At 36.9% G+C, this 23,011-nt stretch overlaps 1 protein-coding gene and 1 pseudogene across 11 annotated transcripts in view; both read right to left on the bottom strand.

Annotated features, from left to right (window-relative positions):
• Positions 1-23,011, bottom strand: part of NR3C1 (nuclear receptor subfamily 3 group C member 1) — a 123,031-nt gene that overhangs the window by 62,996 nt on the left and 37,024 nt on the right. The window lies entirely within an intron of this gene.
• Positions 9,837-17,572, bottom strand: LOC309657173 (large ribosomal subunit protein uL4 pseudogene; annotated as a pseudogene). The gene has a single exon. The product of its transcript is annotated as a large ribosomal subunit protein uL4 pseudogene (transcript).

Genomic DNA, 23,011 nt, shown 5'->3' with positions numbered 1-23,011 from the left:
CTGCTCCCCACAACCAGAGAAAGCCCGTGCGCAGCAGCGAGGACCCAACACAGCCAAAAATAAATAAATAAATAAATTTATTTAAAAAAAAAAAACAAAAAACATAATGGTTCTCTACTGCCTTCAGAATAAAATCCGAACTCCTTAGAGTGACACTGAAAGACTTCCATTATTTTGTACCAATCTGTGTCCAGTCATTTGGCCCACACTCTTTACAGCCCACACTCCACACACTTGACTTTGTAAAAAAATGATCTTAAAATTTTTTTTAAACATTTTTAAAAAGTCAAGATTTTAATTATAAGCACATAGGTGAGAGTAATTTTTTCTTTTATTAAGAAAAAGGGGGGTGGATGGGTCCGGGGCTGTATTTACCCCACCACCATGAACAAAAACATCTGACAGAGCAGAACTGTCATATAACTCAGATACTCCCTGTTGTGTTATGGCATGAAACATATAGCTTAAAGAGGGAAAATGGTGTTTTATTTTTTTAATATTTTATTTTATTTTTTGGAAATGGTGTTTTAAACACTTAAAAATGAATTTTATAAATACTAAACTGTTTGTAGAAAATATTTCCACCCTCTTATCAGTTCACTCATCCTACTACATTCTTAGCTAAGTAAAATGACAAGAAATAATGGCTTTCTTTTTAACGGTTTTCCCCCTACCAATCTTATAGAAGCTGTCCAATGGTTTGTAATTGGAAGATAGTAGTTTGTACATACTGTACTAGACCAGCAAGTGTCATAGCTTCATAACTTTCCAGTTATACCACATGCTTATTAGGAAATAATTACATGGGTCAAAAGCCATTTAAGACTTTCAGACCAATTTTACTCCAAACAGATCAGAGAGGCCTGGGACACATCTAAAAGAGATATTAAAGATGACCTAACAGGTCAAGTGGGTTTTGTTATGTAATTTTAGGCATAGCTGAATCCCTCACAACATTCCCATTCCCTTAATTTTGGGGGTTTTTTTTGGTGGCTTTCTAAGATTTTGCACAATGACATATGTGGGTAAACACACACTTGATGCAGTGCAGTGATGATAAAAATGCTTAGCAATATGTTGCCCTTTTATAATTTATGCTGCTTGCCTTGGTACTACATTACATGGTGAATGAAATAAATGATATACAAATATAAATGCATATATATGTTCATATATATAGAGATATATAAATGAAATGATCCTAGGATCAATCAGAAGATTACTGTGTACTTTATAAATCCTATACCCCAAACAAATAATATTTATGAAAAACTTTTTCTTACTGAGATTGGTACAGCAAAAATTTATTATTGTGGACTTAAAATTTCACTTAATAGCATGAATTGATTATCATGGACATATCTTCTTGGTTTATAGAGGAATGCCATGAAGTCTGTTCTCCTTCTTTAATTGTAGTTTATCATGTTCTCAATTAGAGAAAAAACATTTTCATTCATATTGCTGAAAATCTCAACATCTTCTATAACATGTCTTTTTTACATGCCGGGTTAATTTTTCAGTCACAAAATATTGTTAATATTTAAATATGACAGAATACTCCTACAATGGCCACAGCTATCATGTTAACAGCAATTCTCAGAAGAAATATCTGAAGCATTTAGAAGGCTTTATCAGTATATAAATAACCAATCCTGAGCCCCCAAATTTGAATTTATTAAATCTGCTATTTTCTCGGCAGCCCGAGAATTTCCCAGGGGATTCTAATTTGGTGATTAGCTACTTTTTAGTCATCACAGTCTTTGCACCAGTTAGAAGTGACAGAACATATAATTTATATGTTACATACTTGGCGCATACAATCAAAATAATTTAGTGCCTCTGTCATTGCTAAATTCTAGTTTAATTCAAATTAAGATAAATGTCTTGACTTCACGTCTTTTTGGTAAACTGCCATGGATACTTTTTAGAGATAACGGCCAATTTCTTAGTATTGTTTACATCATCAAATATCCTAATTTTTAGCCCATTACTACAGTTCAAAATAAGTAAAGCATTATTGTACAAAATGGCAAATGCTAATCCCAGTTCTGACCTGCTTTTTTAATTTTCAAGAGGAAAGGAGTTTCACGTTATTTGAGTTCCGTAAACTTTGGTAACAACAGAGATGTTCAAACCTAACCCTTCTAGATTTTATTCTTTCTGAAATGTTGACAGAACCATAGGGCTTATTTATTAACTTGAGTTTCATGAATGAGCTTTAGCTAGTTCCAAGAATTTCCTCATTGGTAAAATGATAAAATATTGTATGTATCTGTGTCTCGTGAAGTTTTTCTTTGGGAGCAGGTCAGTTACTTTCATCAGATTCTCAAGAGGGCTTATGGCCCAAGAAAACTTAAAAATTCTGATTCAGTGAGAATTGAAACATTCACTAAAGTACACTGTATGCTCTAAAAAAATTATTTTCATATTTTAACAATGAAAGAAGGACAGGCTATCTAAAATCAAATGTCCTTCTGTTTACAGCTTGCAGTTATATTAGTTTTAAATGCATTGAAAGAACAGACAGGAATTTAAGTGATCTTAGAAAGGGAAACATATGCCACCTCAATAAATGTCTCCTCACTGAAAGAAAACTTACTGATTTGTTTTAATAATCAGGTATTACGCCATGCAGTTAAATCCTACCTGAAAGACTTTCAGGTATGAAAGAGGTTTTAAAGTATTTAAGGGTGAAAGATACGAACTAATGTATCACTTCATTCTTAAGTGATAATATAAGATTTTACTGTCAAAAGACACGTATTTTTCTTAGATTTTAATGCTTTAATTTTTTCTTAACATCTTTATTGGAGTATAATTGCTTTACAATGTTGTGTTAGTTTCTGCAATATAACAAAGTGAATCAGCTATATGTATACATATATCCCCATATCCCCTCACTTTTGCATCTCCCTCCCAACCCTCCCTATCCCACCCCTCTAGGTGGTCACAAAGCACGGAGCTGATCTCCCTGTGCTATGTAGCTGCTTCCCACTAGCTATCTATTTTGCAACTGGTAGTGTAAATATGTCAGTGCTACTCTCCCACTCCGTCCCAGCTTACCTTTACCCCTGCCCATGTCCTCAAGTCCATTATCTAGGTCTGCGTCTTTATTCCTGTCCTGCCCCTAGGTTCATCAGAACCTTTTTTTTTTTTAGATTCCATATATATGTGTTAGCATATGGTATTTTTCTCTTCCTGACTTACTTCACTCCGCATGACAAACTCTAGCTCCATCCACCTCACTACAAATAACTCAGTTTCTTTTCTTTTTCTGGCTGAGTAATATTCCATTGTATGTATGTGCCACATCTTTTTTATCCATTCATCTGTCAATGGACACCTAGGTTGCTTCCATGTCCTGGCAATTGTAAATAGTGCTGCAATGAACATTGTGGTACATGACTCTTTTTGAATTATGGTTTTCTCAGGGTATATGCCCAGTAGTGGGATTGCTGGGTCATATGGTAGTTCTATTTTTAGTTTTTTAAGGAACCCCCATACTGTTCACAGTGGCTGTATCAATTTACATTCTGAACAACAGTGCAAGAGGGTTCCCTTTTCTCCACACCCTCTCCAGCATTTACTGTTTGTAGACTTTTTGATGATGGCCATTCTAACTGGTGTGAGGTGATACCTCATTATAGTTTTGATTTGCATTTCTCTAATGATTAGTGATGTTGAGCATCCTTTTATGTGTTTGTTGACAATCTGTATATCTTCTTGGGAGAAATGTCTATTTAGATCTTCTGCCCATTTTTGGATTGGGTTGTTTGTTTTTTTGAGATTGAGCTGCATGAGCTGCTTGTATATTTTGGAGATTAATCCTTTGTCAGTTGCTTTGTTTGCAAATATTTTCTCCCCTTCTGAGGGTTGTCTTTTCATCTTGTTTATGGTTTCCTTTGCTGTGCAAAAGCTTTTAAGTTTCATTAGGTTCCATTTGTTTATTTTTGTTTTTATTTCCATTTCTCTAGGAGGTGGGTTAAAAAGGATCTTGCTGTGATTTATGTCAAAGAGTGTTCTGCCTATGTTTTCCTCTAAGAGTTTTATGGTGTCTGGCCTTACATTTAGGCCTTTAATCCATTTCGAGTTTATTTTTGTGTATGGTGTTAGGGAGTGTTCTAATTTCATTCTTTTACACGTAGCTGTCCAGTTTTCCCAGCACCACTTAACTGAAGAGGCTGTCTTTTCTCCATTGTATATTCTTGCCTCCTTTATCAAAGATAAGGTGAACATATGTGCACGGGTTTATCTCTGGGCTTTCTATCCTGTTCCACTGATCTATATTTCTGTTTCTGTGCCAGTACCATACTGTCTTGATTATTGTAGCTATGTAGTATAGTCTGAAGTCAGGGAGCCTGATTCCTCCAGCCCCATTTTTGTTTCTCAAGATTGCTTTGGCTATTCGGGGTCTTTTGTGCTTCCATACAACTTGTGAAATTTTTTGTTCTAGTTCTGTGAAAAATGCCATTGGTAGTTTGATAGGGATTGCATTGAATCTGTAGATTGCTTTGGGTAGTATAGTCATTTTCATAATATTGATTCTTCCAATCCAAGAACATGGTATATCTCTCCATCTGTTTGTATCGTCTTTAATTTCTTTCATCAGTATCTTATAGTTTTCTGCATACAGGTCTTTTGTCTCCTTAGGTAGGTTTATTCCTAGGTATTTTATTCTTTTTCTTGCAATGGTAAATGGGAGTGTTTCCTTAATTTGTCTTTCAGGTTTTTCATCATTACTGAATAGGAATGCAAGAGATTTCTGTGCATTAATTTTGTATCCTGCTACTTTACCAAATTCATTGAGTAGCTCTAGTAGTTTTCTGGTAGCATCTTTAGGATTCTCTATGTATAGTATTGTCATCTGCAAACTGTGACAGCTTTACTTCTTCTTTTCTGCTTTGGATTCCTTTTATTTCTTTTTCTTCTCTGATTGCTGTGGCTAAAACTTCCAAAACTATGTTGAATAATAGTGGTGAGAATGGGCATCCTTGTCTTGTTCCTGATCTTAGAGGAAATGGTTTCACCTTTTCACCATTGAGAATGATGTTGGCTGTGGGTTTGTCATATATGACCTTTATTATGGTGAGGTAAGTTCCCCATATGCCTACTTTCTGGAGAGTTTTTATCATAAATGGGTGTTGAATTTTGTCAAAAGCTTTTTCCTGAATCTGTTGAGATGATCATATGGTTTTTATCCTTCAGTCTGTTAATATGGTGTATCACATTGATTGATTTGCATATATTGAAGAATCCTTGCAGTCCTGGGACAAACCCCACTTGATCATGGTGTATGATCCTTTTAATGTGCTGCTGGATTCTGTTTGCTAGTACTTTGTTGAGGATTTTTGCATCTATGTTCATCAGTGATATTGGTCGGTAGTTTTCTTTGTGACATCTTTGTCTGGTTTTGGTATCAGGGTGGTGGTGGCCTCGTAGAATGAGTTTGGGAGTGTTCCTCCCTCTGCTATATTATGGAGGAGTTTGAGAAGGATAGGTCTTAGCTCTTCTTCTCTAAATGTTTGATAGAATTTGCCTGTGAAGCCATCTGGTCCTGGGCTTTTGTTTGTTGGAAGATTTTAAATCACAGTTTCAATTTCAGTGCTTGTGACTGGTCCGTTTATATTTTCTATTTCTTCCTGGTTCAGTCTCGGAAGGTTGTGCTTTTCTAAGAATTTATCCATTTCTTCCGGGTTGTCCATTTTATTGGCATATAGTTGCTTGTAGTAATCCCTCATGATTCTTTGTATTTCTGCAGGGTTAGTTGTTACTTCTTTTTCATTTCTAATTCTCTTGATTTGAGTCTTCTCCCTTTTTTTCCTTGATGAGTCTGGCTAGTGGTTTATTAATTTTGCTTATCTTCTCAAAGAACCAGCTTTTAGTTTTATTGATCTTTGCTATTGTTTCCTTCATTTCTTTTTCATTTATTTCTGATCTGATCGTTATGATTTCTTTCCTTCTGCTACCTTTGGGGATTTTTTGCTTTAGGTGTAAGGTTAGGTTGTTTATTTGAGATTTTTCTTGTCTCTTGAGGTAGGATTGTATTGCTATAAACTTCCCCTCTTAGAACTGCTTTTGCTGCATCCATTGGTTTTGGGTTGTTATGTTTTCATTGTCAGTCATTCATTTCTAGGTATTTTTTGATTTCCTCTTTGATTTCTTCAGTGATCTCTTGGTTATTTAGTAGTGTATTGTTTAGCCTCCCTATGTTTGTATTTTTTAGTTTTTTTCCTATAATTGATATCTAGTCTCATAGTGTTATGGTTGGAAAAGATACTCGATACGATTTCAATTTTCTTAAGTTTACCAAGACTTGATCTGTGACCGAAGTTATGATCTATCCTGGAGAATGTTCCATGAGCACTTCAGAAGAAAGTGTATTCTGTTGTTTTTGGATGGAATGACCTATAAATATCAATTGAGTCCATCTTCTTTAATGTGTCATTTAAAGCTTGTGTCTCCTTATGTATTTTCATTTTGGATGATCTGTCCATTGGTGAAGTGGGGTGTTAAAGTCCCCTACTATTATTGTGTCGCTGTCGATTTCCCCTTTTACGGCTGTTAGCATTTGCCTTTTGTATTGAGGTGCTCCTATGTTGGGTGCATAAATATTTACAATTGTTATAACTTCTTCTTGGATCGATCCCTTGATCATTATGTAGTGTCCTTCTTTGTCTCTTGTAATAGTCTTTATTTTAAAGTCTATTTTATCTGATACGAGTATGGCTACTCTAGCTTTCTTTTGATTTCCATTTGCATGGAATATCTTTTTCCATGCTCTCACTTTCAGTCTGTATGTGTCCCTAGGTCTGAAGTGGCTGTCTTATAGACAGCATATATATGGGTCTTGTTTTCATAACCATTCAGCCTTCTATGTCTTTTGGTTGGAGCGTTTAATCCATTTACATTTAAGGTAATTATTGATATGTATGTTCCTATTACCATTTTCTTAATTGTTTTGGGTTTGTTTTGTAGGTCTTTTCCTTCTCTTGTGTTTCCCACCTAGAGAAGTTCCTCTAGTATTTGCTGTAAAGCTGGTTTGTTGCTGCTGAATTCTCCTAGCTTTTGCTTGTCTGTAAAGGTTTTAATTTCTCCGTGGAATATGAATGAGATCCTTGCTGGGTAGAGTGATCTTGGTTGTAGGTTTTCTTCCCTTTCATCACTTTAATATGTCCTGCCACTCCCTTCTGGCTTGCAGAGTTTCTGCTGAAAGATCAGCTGTAAACCTTATGGGGATTCCGTTGTATGTTATTTGTTGCTTTTCCCTTGCTGCTTTTAGTATTTAATTTTTGATAGTTTGATTAATATGTGTCTTGGCATGTTTCTCCTTGGATTTATTCTGTATGGGACTCTCTGCAGTTCCTGGAGTTGATTGACTATTTCCTTTCCCATGTTAGGCAAATTTTCAACTATAATCTCTTCAAGTATTTTCTCAGACCCTTTCTCTCTTCTTCTTCTGGGACCCCTATAATTCGAATGTTGGTGCGTTTAATGTTGTTCCCGAGGTCTCTGAGACTGTCCTCAATTCATTTCATTCTTTTTTGTTTATTCTGCTCTGCAGTAGTTATTTCCACTATTTTATCTTCCAGGTCACTTATCCGTTCTTCTCCCTCACTTATTCTGTTATTGATTCCTTCTAGAGAATTTTTCATTTCATTTTTTGTGTTGTTCATTATTGTTTGTTTGCTCTTTAGTTCTTCTAGGTGCTTGTTAAATGTTTCTTGTATTTTCTCCATTCTATTTCCAAGATTTTGTATCATCTTTACTGTCATTACTCTGAATTCATTTTCGGGTAGAATGCCTGTTTCCTCTTCATTTGGTCTGGTGGGTTTTCACCTTGCTCCTTCATCTGCTGCATATTTCTCTGTCTTCCCATTTTGCTTAACTTACTGTGTTTGGGATCTCCTTTTTGCAGGCTGCAAGTTCATAGTTCTCATTGTTTTTAGTGTGTGTCCCCAGTGGGTAAGGTTGGTTCAGTGGCTTGTGTAGGCTTCCTGGTGGGGGGACTGGTGCCTGTGTGCTGGTGGGTGGGACTGGATCTTGTCTTTCTGGTGGGCAGGGCTGCATCTGTGTGTGTTTTGGGGTGTCTGTGAACTTAGTATTATTTGAGGCAGCCTCTCTGCTAATGGGTGGGGTTGTGTTCCTGTCTTGCTAGTTATTTGGCATGGGGTGTCTAGCACTGGAGCTTGCTGGCCGCTGGGTGGAGCTGGGTCTTAGTGTTGAGACGGAGATCTCTGGGAGAGCTCTTGCCGACTAATATTACATGAGGCTGGGAGGTCTCTGGTGGTCCAGTGTCCTGAACTTCCCTCCCACCTCAGAGGCTCAGGCCTGACACCAGGCCGGAGCACCAAGACACCGTCAGCCACATGGCTCAGTAAAAAATAAAGGAAAAAAAAAATTTTTTTTAATAAATAATTAAAATTAAAAAATTATTAAAATAAAAAAAATACTAAAAAAAAAGAGAGCAACCAAACCAATAAAGAAATCCACTAATGATAAGAAGTGCTAAAAACTATACTACGATAAACATAAAAATCAGAAACAAGTCAGTCGCAGAAAGCAAACCCCAAGGCTACAGTTGCTCCCAAAATCCACCGCCTCAATTTTGGGTTGATTCATTGTCTATTCAGGTATTCCACAGATGCAGGGTACCTCAGGTTGATTGTGGGGATTTAATCCACTGCTCCTGAGGCTGCACGGAGAGATTTCCCTTTCTCTTCTGTGTTTGCACAGCTCCTGGAGTTAAATTTTGGTTTTGGCCCCACTTCTGCATGTAGGTTGCCCTCGGACTTCTGTTCCCACCCAGACAGGACGGCGTTAAAGCAGTGGCTGATCAGGACGCTCTGGCTCACTCATGCCGGGGGGAGGGAGGGGTACGGTAGTTATAATCAGAATGCGGGGCGAGACTGCAGCGGCAGAGGCCAACACGACATCGCAACAGCCTGAGGTGCGCCGTGTGGTCTCCCAGAGAAGCTGTCCTTGGATCACAAAATGCTGGCAGTGGCGGGCTGCACAGGCTCCAGGGGTGGGTGTGTGGATAGTGACCTGTGCTTGCACACAGGATTCTTGATGGCTGCAGCAGCAGCAGTAGCAGTTCATGCCCATCTCTGGGGTCCGAGGTGATAGCCGCAGCTCACACCTGTTTCTGGAGCTTGTTTAGGCGGTGCTCTGCCTTCTGTGGGCAGACAGGGAAGGAATCCCCTCTCCTCGCGCACCCCGACACAATGGTCTCTTGCCTCTTAGGCAGGTTCAGAGTTTTTCCCGGACTCCCTCCCGGCTAGCTGTGGCGCACTAGCCCCCTTCAGGCTGTGTTCACGCAGCCAACCCCAGTTCTTTCCCTGGGATCAGACCTCCGAAGCCCGAGCCTCAGCTCCCAGCCCCCATGCGCCCCAGCGGGTGAGCAGACAAGCCTCTCGGGCTGGTGAGTGCTGGTCGGCACTGATCCTCTGTGCAGGAATCTCTCTGCTTTGCCCTCTGCACCCCTGTTGCTGCACTCTCCTCCGTGGCTCTGAAGCTTCCCCCCCGCCCACCCCCTGTATCCGCCAGTGAAGGGGCTTCTTAGTGTGTGGAAACTTTTCCTCCTTCACAGCTCCCTCCAGAGATGCAGGTCCCGTCCCTATTCTTTTGTCTCTGTTTTTTCTTTCTTCTTTTGCACTACCCAGGTACGTGGGGATTTTCTTGCCTTTTGGGGAGTCTGAGGTCTTCAGCCAGCGTTCAGTAGGCGTTCTGTAGGAGTTGTTCCTCATGTAGATGTATTTTTGATGTATTTGTGGGGAGGAAGGTGATCTCCACGTCTTACTCCTCTGCCATCTTGAAGGTCCCCCCTAATGCTTTAATTTTTAAAATAAATTTCAATTTAGACAAAATGTCCTCCATCCAATTTCCAAGTAAATAAAAATCTACAAAAATCTTTTAGAAACCTTCAAATTAATAATTTGATTCCACAAAACTGCTCTAACCTTAATAGAAAAAAAAAAAAAACTAACCACAAGCATTTCTTGAATTGTGGATACAGTATGATAGAATATTCTAGAAGACCATTAGGCCTTGACTAGTTTTTCAATAAAAAATTGTACAGAATTCAGGAGCCTCCACTTTTCATACAGGGATGACCCTCAGTTGGCTTAGGCAGTTAAATGATTCACTAGCTCCAAACAACTGCTTTGGGCATAATACATCTTTAAAGGAAAGGTAAGTTCTTTCCCTCTTTTCCAAGATATTTTTTGGGTTTATCTTATGTAAGTAAAAAAATAAAATGAAAATAACTCAGTTTTTTATATAATATTTTTTTCCCAAAATAGTGTTGGCCAGTAAATTAAATTCTTTGAAACTAGGTCAGAGAAGCTCCCAAATAGAATCCCAAATAGACAAGGTGAGGGCAAGACAATTCGAAAAATTCGTTTTAATATTTAAAACTGCCTTTTAAAACTTATCCTTGTCATGTGAGAGGTACTCAGATCGAGTGAAATAGTACTGATAAGTTCCATGGGATTCCTGAAAGATCTTGTAAGCCTTGAAAGATCTTATGAGGTACTTAAATCAGTATAGTTGTGCCTTTTTTCCCTGTTTAAAAGAAGCGGAAATGAATAAGTTAAAAGGCATTTTCCTAACCCTGACTGCAAATCACAAGCTTGAGGCTGCTTGAAGCCAGCTGGCATGGCGCCCATTTACAGTAAGTTGTTTACTCCTTGTCGACCAATCATGCCACAAAGAACGAATGCCTACAGACAGAGTCAGACTGTCTTTTCAAGACAGAGCAAAAGAGAGGTTTATAAGCTTTATTAAATTCTTAGAGGTATTACTTTTAATACTGCTCTAAAATATTATAATCCAGTTTCCATAACCTCAGCGTTTTAAAGTCAAATAATTGCCCCTCAATAGACAATCTTAAAATAGTAGTTTATCAGTGGAATGAGTGGTGTCCTCTAATCATTTTAAGTACCTTTTAAGTATAACTTTTAGAGGCTACAATATCTATCTTAAAATGGATTTGAACTTAATTAGACTGAAACCTTTAAATACACAGTGTTTAGCACGCAGATTGAGAATAGTAAAAGAAACAATGTCCAGAGGAAGAGTAAAAAACATAAAAAATGAACTCTCATTAACAAGAGAGACGTGGGTAAGAATAACACGATGATTCAAACAAGTGATTCCTGGTCTGCCCTCAGAAATCATGTTTGCTACCTGGCACTTGGAGAGCCTCTTCCCACCCACACCAACCAGGTAGTAATAAACCTTTTTCTTTTGGACCAACCTTGTCTACTATTGCTATTCCCTAAATGTCTCCCCAGGGTTATCTGCCATCATTGTTATCAGCTGCCATTGAAAAGTTCAGAACATATCTTTCACTCAGTGTGTTCAATGAATGTTAAAATGAGTGACTGACAGACATAAAAAGGGAATGTCTCATCAAATAATCCTAGAATCAAGTCACCAACCATTTTGAACAAACCCCAGCTCAAAGGGCCCCAGGAACCAAAAGTACTTTTTTTTTTTTTTTCAAAAGTACTTTTAGAGCTGCATATCTGGAGCAAAAAGATGACCAAACACAGAAATGAGAGATACCTTCAACAGCCTCTGTGGAAAGAGGACGAAGCTAGTAAGACCACAGAAACATCCAAAGCTAACTACTGTAAAACAGAAAGCACTATTATGTACGACTTGGCGTCTCCGGCTTCTTCCTTATATGCTTCTTGAGTCAATTTTTCAGTAGGTTCTAGAGACTTACACCTTTTACTATTAGAGGACCCTAAACAAATCATTTCATGACAGACATTTTCTAGTTATCTCAGTAATTTTACCTAATTTCCAAGCCCAAATGGCAGAGTGAATCATTTTATTAAATGTAGGATTATTTAGGCTCTCGGAGCTAGTATGGGTTGTTTTTTGTCTGTTTGTTTCTCCATGTTCTAAGTCCGTTATGCCCAGTAAATTCGGAGTGTTAGTTCCTGCAACCTTTGGTCCTATGATAATAATTCTTCTGCCATGTCTTTAACTTTTTTGTGTTTCTCACTTTCCATTTTTTTAAAAAAATCATGTGCAAATTCTATCAAATAACTTACTAAATTATCCTATACTACTTTCTAAAAAAATTAGGGGTGGGGGGTTTAGTGTTAATGATCATCATACTTAGGTTAAATTTCTCTTCTGAGAGCCCCGAAAGAGGCCCCGAAAATATACACAGAGTACTGGGACTAGTTACAGGTCAGAGTACATGGTATTTCTAAGATCTCACTAGGGTGTGAGGTTTAAATTAGACTTCACTAGGTAAATAAAATCAAATTCTATCTTTGTTACAATAGTTAATACCTGGAAAGGTGCCACACTCATGGCCTTGGGAATTATATAGTTTATAAACAGGATTTCAAAATAATGATGAGGCAAAAGTGGTACTTCCTCACTTCCTCAGTCACTTCTAAACCCAAAGGGCTAACAATCATCAATTATTCATTAAATAGGTTGAAAGTTTTATTTTATATGGGTAATGTATTTCCTAGTACATTTGCTACAGGACAGCAAGTTGGTTTGTCAACACAATGATAAATAGCCTGGTAATAAGGTTATGCATAGTATTGACAAAATTCAAATTTAATAGGTTGATAATTAAATATAATTCTTCTATAAATAGTTCCATTTTTCAGATAAATTTCTAACCTCACTTTCCCTTTCGATTTTAACCAATGAAAAACACATAAACAAAAAACAGTTTTAACAAAACAACTCTATTCCGTACAAAATTGAGCATCAAAGCATGAGAAAGCTGAAACTGAAGGAAATCAAAAGATGTACATTTTACCTATTAAGTGAAAAATAATTCTATAATTAAAAAAATTTAAATGAATTCTGTAATCCTCATTTTAGAGCTGAACGAAAGAAGGGCAATGTAGGCACTACAAATAGGGTAATGAACTACAAGTAGGGTAATGCCATAGGCTTTTTTTCCCTCCTTTTCTTCACCTCCCCCACTATTTTTTATAAAAGTTTTTCAGAGTAGTACCTTCAAATTCGCATTTTTAACATTCGATAAGAAAGAAAATTCTGTGGTATTAGTTGTCCTCACTGAAAAATACATACCTTCATAATTGTAATTTAATTGTCTCATATTAAGGTGGTATGTATTCCTAAGTATCATTTCATCTTCCCCCAAGCCTCACCTTCCCTTATATAGTTGTTAGACATCCAGAACTAAAAGGAGTTCTGAAATTTTGGTTAATAGGTAACCAAAAAACCTGAGGTAAACAAGAAAAAACTTTAGCAGATATTTTCTTGAATATCTTTTCAAGCCAAACGAACAGTTCTTTCATCTGAAAACAGCCCAGTTAAGATGCCTTGATCTTTAGGTTATTATGTGCTACTGAATAGGAAATTTATTTTCAGTAAAGTATGTCAGGATTTGGCTAAATGGGGCTGGGCTACAAGGAAATGAAAGTAGACATCTCTTCTCTTCGTATCCTCTCTTACCAGCAGCTCTTCCCATTCCCCACCCCAATAAACAAAACATTTATAGAATTGTTAAGTTTTGTTCTTTTTACTTCTTTATTCATCCTTTCAAATATTTTGCTGCCATTTTCCAAAAGACATTATTATTTAACATTCAGTATATAGAGAATTCTCCATCAGAGAATTTTTCTTAATCATATTCAGTGAGACCCATGTTAGTTCAGCAGTGGACAGGTCACAAGAGGACATGAGAAAGGAAGAAAGGCTCTGGGACGCCTGCATTAACAGCAAGTATTCCACACAAGTAAATGATGTAATTTTGAAGAGGGATAGCCTTAATGTCATTTTGATCATAAGTCATGAATATCGTAACATCCTCTGAACACTTTAGCCATTACAACCGTCTAATATCTGGTACCATTAAATACTTCTGAAAGGAATTCTACTGTGTAAATGTTACCAAAGAAATCTGAACACAAGAACCTCATAACTATTCTCTTTGTCTGTAGTTTTACCTGCTTTAATCCGTTTTCCTAAAACAAGAGTCTTCAAGCCCTTAGCTGCAAAATCCTTCGTTTTAAAAAGTAAACCTTATGCAGAACCCCCAACACATAAAACAGGTAGAAGTGATATTATACTGATAAAGCATATTTTATACAAAATCATAATACTAATCTATATAGGAAGCAATCAGATCAGTGAAGCTGTTTTGCTAAAACCAGAAAAACTGAAATTGGAATGCCAGGCTTACCATCAAACTTGTATTTGTATTTAAACAGAGTTTGGAAACCACTGCCCTAAAACCTCACATTGTCTCCATTATCAGCCCCAAGCCTCATTTCCAAACCTCTATCAAACCTTCTTTTCCTTGTAAAAATAAAGCCCGAACTTTAACAAGGCCCACCAAAATCTGGACTGTAACATATCTCTCACCAATTTCTTGCAGCAACTGTCTTCCAGTCAGTATGTTTTCTCAGTGTCCCTCAATATACCAACTTAAATTCCTTCATTCATTTACTTAACGTATATGTTCTGAGTGCCTATAATGAACCTCTAGATTTTTTCTTATTCTGTCCCTTTTTGCCTTAGAATCTTCCTCAATGATCCTCAACAAAAGCTTTCTCCTCTTACTTCCCAAAGTACTCAGTGACTTCTGCCACTCATGAATTCTGAAGTGATTGCCTTTATTAATTAATGGGCCACATGGTATATAGTCAATACTAATAGAGAAATGTACCAAAGTACACAATTGTTTCCTCAGTTTGGATTTTTAAAAATCAAGCTTTTATTTCTACTAAAGAAAATAAAACCATTTTTGAATTTCAAAATTAAAGATTTGAGTTTCATATATTTTATAGGAAAAAGCATACATGAATGCATAGTTTAAGTGGTATGTGTGGTTTCAGCTTACTCTGTTGAGTAATTAAAAATTTAAAAGCCACAGTGACACTGAAAAGCTTACTAGGTTGCAAAAGAAAAGCCACATTTTTCACATACGTGATTAAAGAATAATTATCCAAGGTATTTTTTATAGCACAATATTTGATCAAAATTTTGTAATATAAAGATTTTGTTTTGAAATATACTAAATGCATGAGTTCTAATCTCTGCCACTATTTGCAAACTTAGTAAAACTACTTCTAGTGGATTATATATGATTTGGTTTTGAAAGATGTTTAGATTTTTTTCTCTGCAATTTTATGTACTATCAAGCTATTTTTTTAAAAAATTGGTAAAAGACGCCAGCCTTGTTTCAGAGAGGACTTGAATCAGCTTTAAAAGATAGGTAAAATTCAAGGTGGTAATTTTAAAGAGGGTGAAGTTTTCAAGCTCATCAATTACATTTCTATAGGAGTAGCTTACTAGATCACTGTTAAATTATTTAGAAACAAAATATTCAGGATACTCTCAGACCTTTTCTTTGCTGATTAATATAAGACTAATCTAAAATTTACTACTGCCACATAAAACATCAATATAAGAATAAAGAAATTTACCCATATTTAATCACATAGTTGCCAAAAGTGGTACTAGGCTCTGTCTTACCTGTAACATATAATGAAACATTAAAGACATTGCTCCACCTACTGATGTTTCTTTGGTTTCTGTTATCTCATTAAGGGACCCCTGTAAAGCAACTGATAAATAGTAAGCAGAGTGACTTCCAAGTTAAGCACACAGCCTAGCTCTACTGTAAATTGTCTCCACTATAAACTGACAGCTACTGCTGTACAGCACCTAAAGAGTTTTGTCTGGAGTCTATCCAGTGAAAAATAAAAACAAACAAAGCACACAGAAGTTACAACATACTGATTACTATTTAAAATAAGTTAAATACCCCACAGAAGAAGGAATGGGGATGAAGAAAAATAATCATGTCGTAGAACAATTCTGGATGGAGCATTTTCCTTTCAGCAGCTGGAGAGTACTGAATATTTAGGTTGAAAACAGATTAGAGCTGTTTATCTAAACTCAGTCAATAGCTTTCTTTTTTGATTGTTAGATTAAGCTAGTTTTATTGACTATAAGTAGGAAGCACTGCTGAATGACAGAAGACAAACTAGGCAGCAACGATACAGGAATTAATGTCCCTGGATTAAGACCTTTGGATTACGGCATAATTAAAAATAATAAATTTTAATAGAATTATAGAAGAAAAGGAATTGAAAGATAAGTTAATTGGCAAAAGTCTTCTATCAGTTATTTCCTAGACTATGGAGAGTCTTATTTTTTTCTTTTCATTGCCTCTTTGATCAGGTCTTTATTCAAAATCAGCTGTCCAAAATGATTTGACCTTTACAGAATAAACAAATGTAAGTTTATGCAGCAGCCTTCTTTTCCTCTGTGGTGGGTTTTTTTCCTGTGGGCTTCTTTTTAGTGGGCTTCTTTTCAGATGCTGGTTTCTTGGTCACTGCAGCCTTTCTTCCCACCAAAGGCTTCTTTGGTTTCTTCAGCTTCTCAACGCAAACAGCCTTCTTTCCTTTCTTTTCCACCACAGGCTTCTTGCCTGGAACCTCCTTCTCATCTGATTTGGCTTCTAGTGCTGCTGCTGCCCTATCCATCTGGATTTTGTGGTTCTTGGCCTGGCGAAGAATGGTGTTCCGGCTCACCGTCTTCGCATGTGGGTTTAGCTTCAACACGATTCTCAGGTTTTTCAGCGGATTCTTCTTTAGGACTCTGCGATGAACCTTCTTGCATGGTGCCCGGAGGGCTCTTTGGATCTCTGGGCTTTTCAAGATTCTGCTAAGGTGTGTGTTGAGCATCTTGTGCATGGGGAGGTTGTAGTTACTCCTGAGGAGGCAGCTTTATGCCAAGTGCCATACAGCTCCTCTAACTTGGGGAAAGCACTTGCAGTCCAAATGCAGGAACGTCCCACACGCCCACTAGGAGCAAGTTTCAAAATGTTCCGTTTGCTTACATTAAGCAGAGTAATTCCAGGGATGTTTCTGAAGGCCTTGATGATACCACTGTCCTCATTATAGATGATGCAGGGTCCCCTGCGCTGGATACGGAGATGGTTTCTCATTTTGCCTTTGCCAGCTCTCATTCGCTGTGAGGCGTAGAACTTTTTGATATCATTCCAGGCCTTAAGTTCCTTCAGAAGCAAAACAGCCTCCTTGGTCTTCTTGTAGCCTTCAACTTTATCTTCAACCACCAAAGGAAGTTCAGGAACTTCCTCTACACGATGACCTTTAGACATGACCAGCGCTGGTAAAGCCGGGGCAGCCAACACAGAGCAGATGGTATATCGCTTCTGCATTGTATTCACCCTGTGGTGCCAACGTCGCCAGGTCTTGGTTGGTGCAAACATGAGCCCCCCCCCAAGACACATATTTCCAAAAGCACCCTGGCCAGAACGGTGAGTGCCGCCACCTCGAACCCTGGGAATTCAAGCCACAGCTCTGCCAGTACCTCAAGACTCAGCACTGGTTTGATGACCTGCTAATTCACTGGCAGCATAGGGCTGTCTGTTGTTTTTGCACAAGTTGGTGTGAACAAGGTTCACAACATCTGGTTGAATGGGAGCCTTGAACACAGCAGGCAAAGTGACATTTTTGCCAGATGACTCCCCCTTTCCAGAGTACACTGATATCAGTGGACGAGCACACGCCATGGCGAGGAGAGGAGAAGGCCACACTCCCCTCAACCCGGCGGCTTCCACAGGAAAAGCCGATGGAGAGTCTTGATTCGGTGATAAATCAAGCATTCCCTGTTTCTATACACAATGCTTTTTAAAAATCATTTGTGATAAGTGAAAACACACATGATTTACAAGGGGGTGTGGGGATGAGGTGGGTAATGTCCTATTCCAAGAAAGCTAAAGTATACTACAGAATCCCTAGTTGTACTTCATTCTAAAGATACAATATTCAGTGATATATTTCTATACTTCACACGTTCTCTGATTTTTTCCCCCTTTATTACTGAACAAAAAGTACACCTGATTAAGTGTAAGGAGCACGCAGGTAAAGCCAGAGATTGACTATTTGGTGCACACTCACAATTTCTATCACTGTCCTAATTTTATTAAATATAGAAACCCAACATTTTAATCCCTAAATCAGCACCATAATTTTTTCTATTTTCAATTAATTTCACTAAAATTACATAAAAATATAATATAACAAATGGCATTTGAAATAAATTTTAAAACCCTAGAACTCTTTCTTCAAAGAAAAGCTTCACTGGAAATAAGGTATGTAATAAAACCTGGGTAGATTTCTCTGTGTTAGACCCCATCTCCTGGAGTTACCACTATAGTTCGTGACAGTTCTTCAGAGTAGTCTGAAAAACACTACTAAATCAATCAGTTGCTCAAATACCACCATACAGATAAAGATGACACTACTACTGAAACTTCTGGACGGTGGGCAGTACCACCATAGAGTGGCTTGAAATGTTTGTCAGCTGCTATAAGAATTTTCTAGGTTTACCAAGAAAAGCAGTTTGGTGGAAAAGGCATAAATATGTACTTTTCAAACAACTGCAGCTTCTTTACAAAATAGCTCATTTGTTCCAAAGTTGAACTTGTGACAGTTCAGGACCACTTGTGTAGTAGCCAATATACAAGACGATAGATTGTAAAGTTAAGACCAACAGTAAAACAGTTTGCAAGAGCTCTAATGCTGGCTTTTGGTGAATATGAATTCATTTTCCAAACCAAAGGGCCATAATAGTATTTTCCATTATTCAGAATTGGAGAGACTTCAGAGAAAAAACATTTGGGTTTTACAAAAAGCACTTTTAATATAAGAGAGTGAAATTAGCACTCTGTAATGACTTAAATGGAAAAAGAATCTAAAAAAGAGTGGATATATGTGTATGTATAACTGATTCACTTTGCTGTGCAGCAGATACTAACACAACGTTGTAAATCAACTATACTCCAATAAAAATTTTAAAAAAGAGAGTGAAATTAGCAAAAATGGTGGAGTAAGGAACTCCAGATTCCACCCCCCACACGAGCAAAGAATAAAAAGGCACAAACGGTCAGAACCAATGTTTCTGGAACCCTCAAAGGCTTGCAGCAACCCAGACAAAGCTTATTCCAACACCCACTCCCCTGCCACGGCCCCGCCACTGATTCTTGGTTAAGAATAGCAAACTTTGTGGTGTTTTTAACTTACCCAGTCCCATCCCCTACTCTCCAGCTTAGCAGTAGTCATGAAAATAACAGCCCACATTCCTAGTACCAGAGGTAGTAAAATGAACCGTATTTGCAAAGAATTCTAATTATTTGTTCTGACCATTCTGGTGGCTCCCTAGAAGACCACCTCAAAAAGACTGTCTTTATTTTGCCTAACTCAGACCTGGCTCAGTGCTAAAGTGCTATATTTCAGCGGTAGGGGGCAGGGTTGCAATGTGTGGCTGGGGGTGAGGGATTTGTTGGCAATGTTCATGCTAATGTCTTAGTTTGCTGTTGCTTGGGGTGATGGATAACAGTTGGGGGCAAACAATAAACTAACCAGAAAGCTTAGAAGGAAAGTCTGGAGCTTTGAAAAGGTCTGACATATTCTGGAAATCTAGAAGGCCGAATGCATGGCCTCAGGAAAGATCTAAGAAGGCCCTAGGATTTCACCTCCTATTGACCTTGAAGCTCTATGGAAGCTGGAAGTAAAGGCTAAGGCAGAGTTGTAAACTCCAGGAGTTAAAAGTTAAAGGCTCACCCTAACACACACACTGAGCCCCCGGGCAAAGATTGGAAAATTTTATTGTTTCCAGATATTTAATAAAACCACTGTTCAATCATTAATTGACACTAAGCAAATGGAACAGAGACTTCAGGGTCCACAATGGACAAAGAATACAACCTTTACAGAATTAGTTCAAACAGTCACTAAACAAACAGCATCTACAATACACATCGAAAACAACAAACACTGCAAAGGGGGAAGAGGTACCATATTGTAATATTTGAAATATCCAGTTTTCAAAAAAAATTACAAGGTATGCAAAGAAATAAGAAAGTATGGCACATACACAAGAGAAAAGAATAGAAGTGGACTGAGGAAGCCTAGATGTTGATCTTTCTAGACAAAGCTATTTTAACTGTGTTCCATGACATAAAGTAAACTATGTCTAAAGGACTTAAAGGAAAGTAAAAACAAAAATGTGTCATTAAATTGAGTAGATTAATAAAGAGATGTTATAAAACTGAACCAAATGGAAATTTTGGAGCAGAAAAGTATAATAACTGAAATGAAAAATTCACTGTTGGGGCTCAAAAGCAGATGTGAGCAGGCAGAAGATTCAGTAAACTTGAAATGGAAAAAACAAACAAAAACACCAGAGGCTCAGAGACCTGTGGGACACCATGAAATACACCAACATATGCATAATGGGAGTCACATAAGGAGGAGAGAAGGGGGCAGCAAGAATATTTAAACAAATAGTGGCCAAAAATATGCCAAATTTTATGAAAAATATCCAAGAAGCCCAACAAACTCCAAAAGAATAGACACAAAAAGATCCACACATAGGCACATCATAAACTATCAAAAGCTAAAAACAATCTTGAAAGCAGCAAGAAAGATGCAACTCATTATGTTCAAGTGATTCTTAATAAGACTAACAAGTGATTTCTCATCAGAAACTACACAGGGGCAGGCCAGAAGACAGTAGGATGACGTATTCAAAGTGCTATAAGAATTCAGAGTTAGTCAAGAATTCTATATCTGGCAACGCAATCCTTCAAAAATGAAGGAGAAATTAATACCTTCCCAAATAACAAAAACTGAAGCAGTTCATCGTTAGAAAACCTGCCCTCCAACAAATGCTAATGGGAGTTCTTCAGGCTGAAATGAAAAGACACTACACAGTAACTCAAATACACATGAAGAAATAAAGTACACTAGGAAAGGTAACTACATAAGTAAATGCACAAGACAGTGTAAATGTACCTTTTGTTTATCAATCCTTTTCCCTTTCTTATTGAAAAGACAACTGCATCAACAGTAATTATAAATCTAGGTGGATAGGCACACAATATATAAAGATGAAATCTGTAACAATAACAGACAATCTAATATAGAGATATATATAGACAATATGTAATCTCCAGGGCAACCAGTAAGAAAATAACTCAAAAAATAGAGTAAAAGAAATGACAAGTGAATTAAAATTATCACACTAGAAAACTTTAATACAAAAGAAGATAGTAATGGAGAAACTAAGGAACAAAAGACTCCTCCTTGCCAGTAATTATATTAAATATCAACAGATTAAACTCTCAAATTAAAAGGCAGAGGATGGCAGAATGGATTTAAGAAAATGATCCAACTATATGCTGTCTACAGAGACTCAGATTTAAAGACAGAAATAAACTGAAAATAAAAAGATGGAAAAAGATATTCCATTCAAACAGCACACACGAGTGGCTACACTAATATCAGATAAAACAGACAACACAAATATTGTCTCCAGAGACAAAGATGGGCAGTGTATAATGATAAAAGTGAGTAACAAATATAAACATATATGCACCAAACAACAATATGAAGCAAAACCTAACAAAAGAGAAATAACCCAGTAATATTAGTTGGAAATTTTAATACCCCCACTTTCAATAATAGAACTAGAAAGAAATTTAGCAAGGAAATAGACACTTGAACACCACCCTATAACAATTAAATCTAAGAGACATCTGTAAAACACTCCAAAAGAAAAACACTACAAAAGAATAATATTAATTCTTGTCCAGTGCACATGGAACATTCTCTAGGATAGATGATACATTAGGCCATAAAACAAGTCAAATAAAATTTAAAAGGCTGAAATCATACAAATTATGTTCTCTGACCACAACAGAATGAAGTTAGAAATTAACAGAAGAAAATTCAGAAAATTCACAGATATATATAAATTAAACATTCCAAATAATTAGTGAGTTAAAGAAAGAAAAAAAAATCACAAGGGAAATGAGAAAATACCTTGAGATAAATGAAAACAAAATATAAAACATACCAAAATTTATGGGATGCAGCAAAAGCAGTGCTAAGGGGGAAATTTATAGCTGTAAATGTTTACCTTATAAAGAAGAACTGAAATCAATAGCTTTATCTCCCACCTTAAGAAACTAGAAAACGAAGAAGCATAAATAAAGGAATAATAAAGACTAGAGTGGAAATAAATGAAGTAGAGAATAGAAAAGATCAACAAAACCCAAAGTTGCTTCAATGAAAAATCAATAAAAACTTTAGTAGATTGACCAAAAAAAAAGAAGACTTAAATGACTAGAAACAGAAATGAAAGTGTGAACATTACTACTGACCTTAGAAAAATAAAAAGGATTATAAAGGAATACAATGAACAACTGTATACCAACCAATTAGATAACCTGGATGAAATGGACACATTTCTAGAAACTACCAAAACTGTCTCAAAAAGTAACAGAAAATATCATAGACCTATAATAAGTAAAGAGATTAAGTTAGTAATCAAAAAAATTCCAACAAAGCCCAGATGGCTTAGCTGGTGAATTTAACCAACTGTTTAAAGAAGAATTAAGAACAGGAGAGGAGGGAACACTTCCTAACTTGGTCTGAGGCCAGTATCATGATATCACAGCCAAACAGATACATTACAATGAAACTACAGAACAATATCCCTTATAAAGATAAGTGCAAAATCCTCAACAAAATACTGGCAAACTAAATCTAGATGCATACAAAAACCGTTATAAACCATAACCAAGTGAGAGTAATCCCAGGAACACAAGGTTCGTTCAGTGTATGAAATCAATTAATATAATAAACTATACAAGAGACTGAAAGCAAAACCATATAATCTTCTCAATAGATGCAGAAAAAACATTTGACAAAATCCAACACCCTTTCATGATAAAAATACTTAACAAACTAGGAAAAGAGGGAACTTTTTCAATCTGATACAGGATATCTATGAAAAACCCACAGCTAACAACATACTGAAACTGAAAGTTTTCCCTCTGAGTTCAGGACCAATACAACATGCCCACTTTCACCACTGCTATTTAGCATTACACTGGAGGTTCTAGCTAGGGCAATTAGGCAGGAAACAGAAGTAAAAAGCATCCAGATTGGAAAGGAAG

Source organism: Balaenoptera physalus, assembly GCF_965194825.1.
Source record: "Balaenoptera physalus genome assembly, chromosome: 3".
NCBI classification, from domain to species: domain Eukaryota; kingdom Metazoa; phylum Chordata; class Mammalia; order Artiodactyla; family Balaenopteridae; genus Balaenoptera; species Balaenoptera physalus.
Note: the sequence above shows the minus strand (reverse complement) of the source record. Positions and strands in the feature narration are given on the sequence as shown.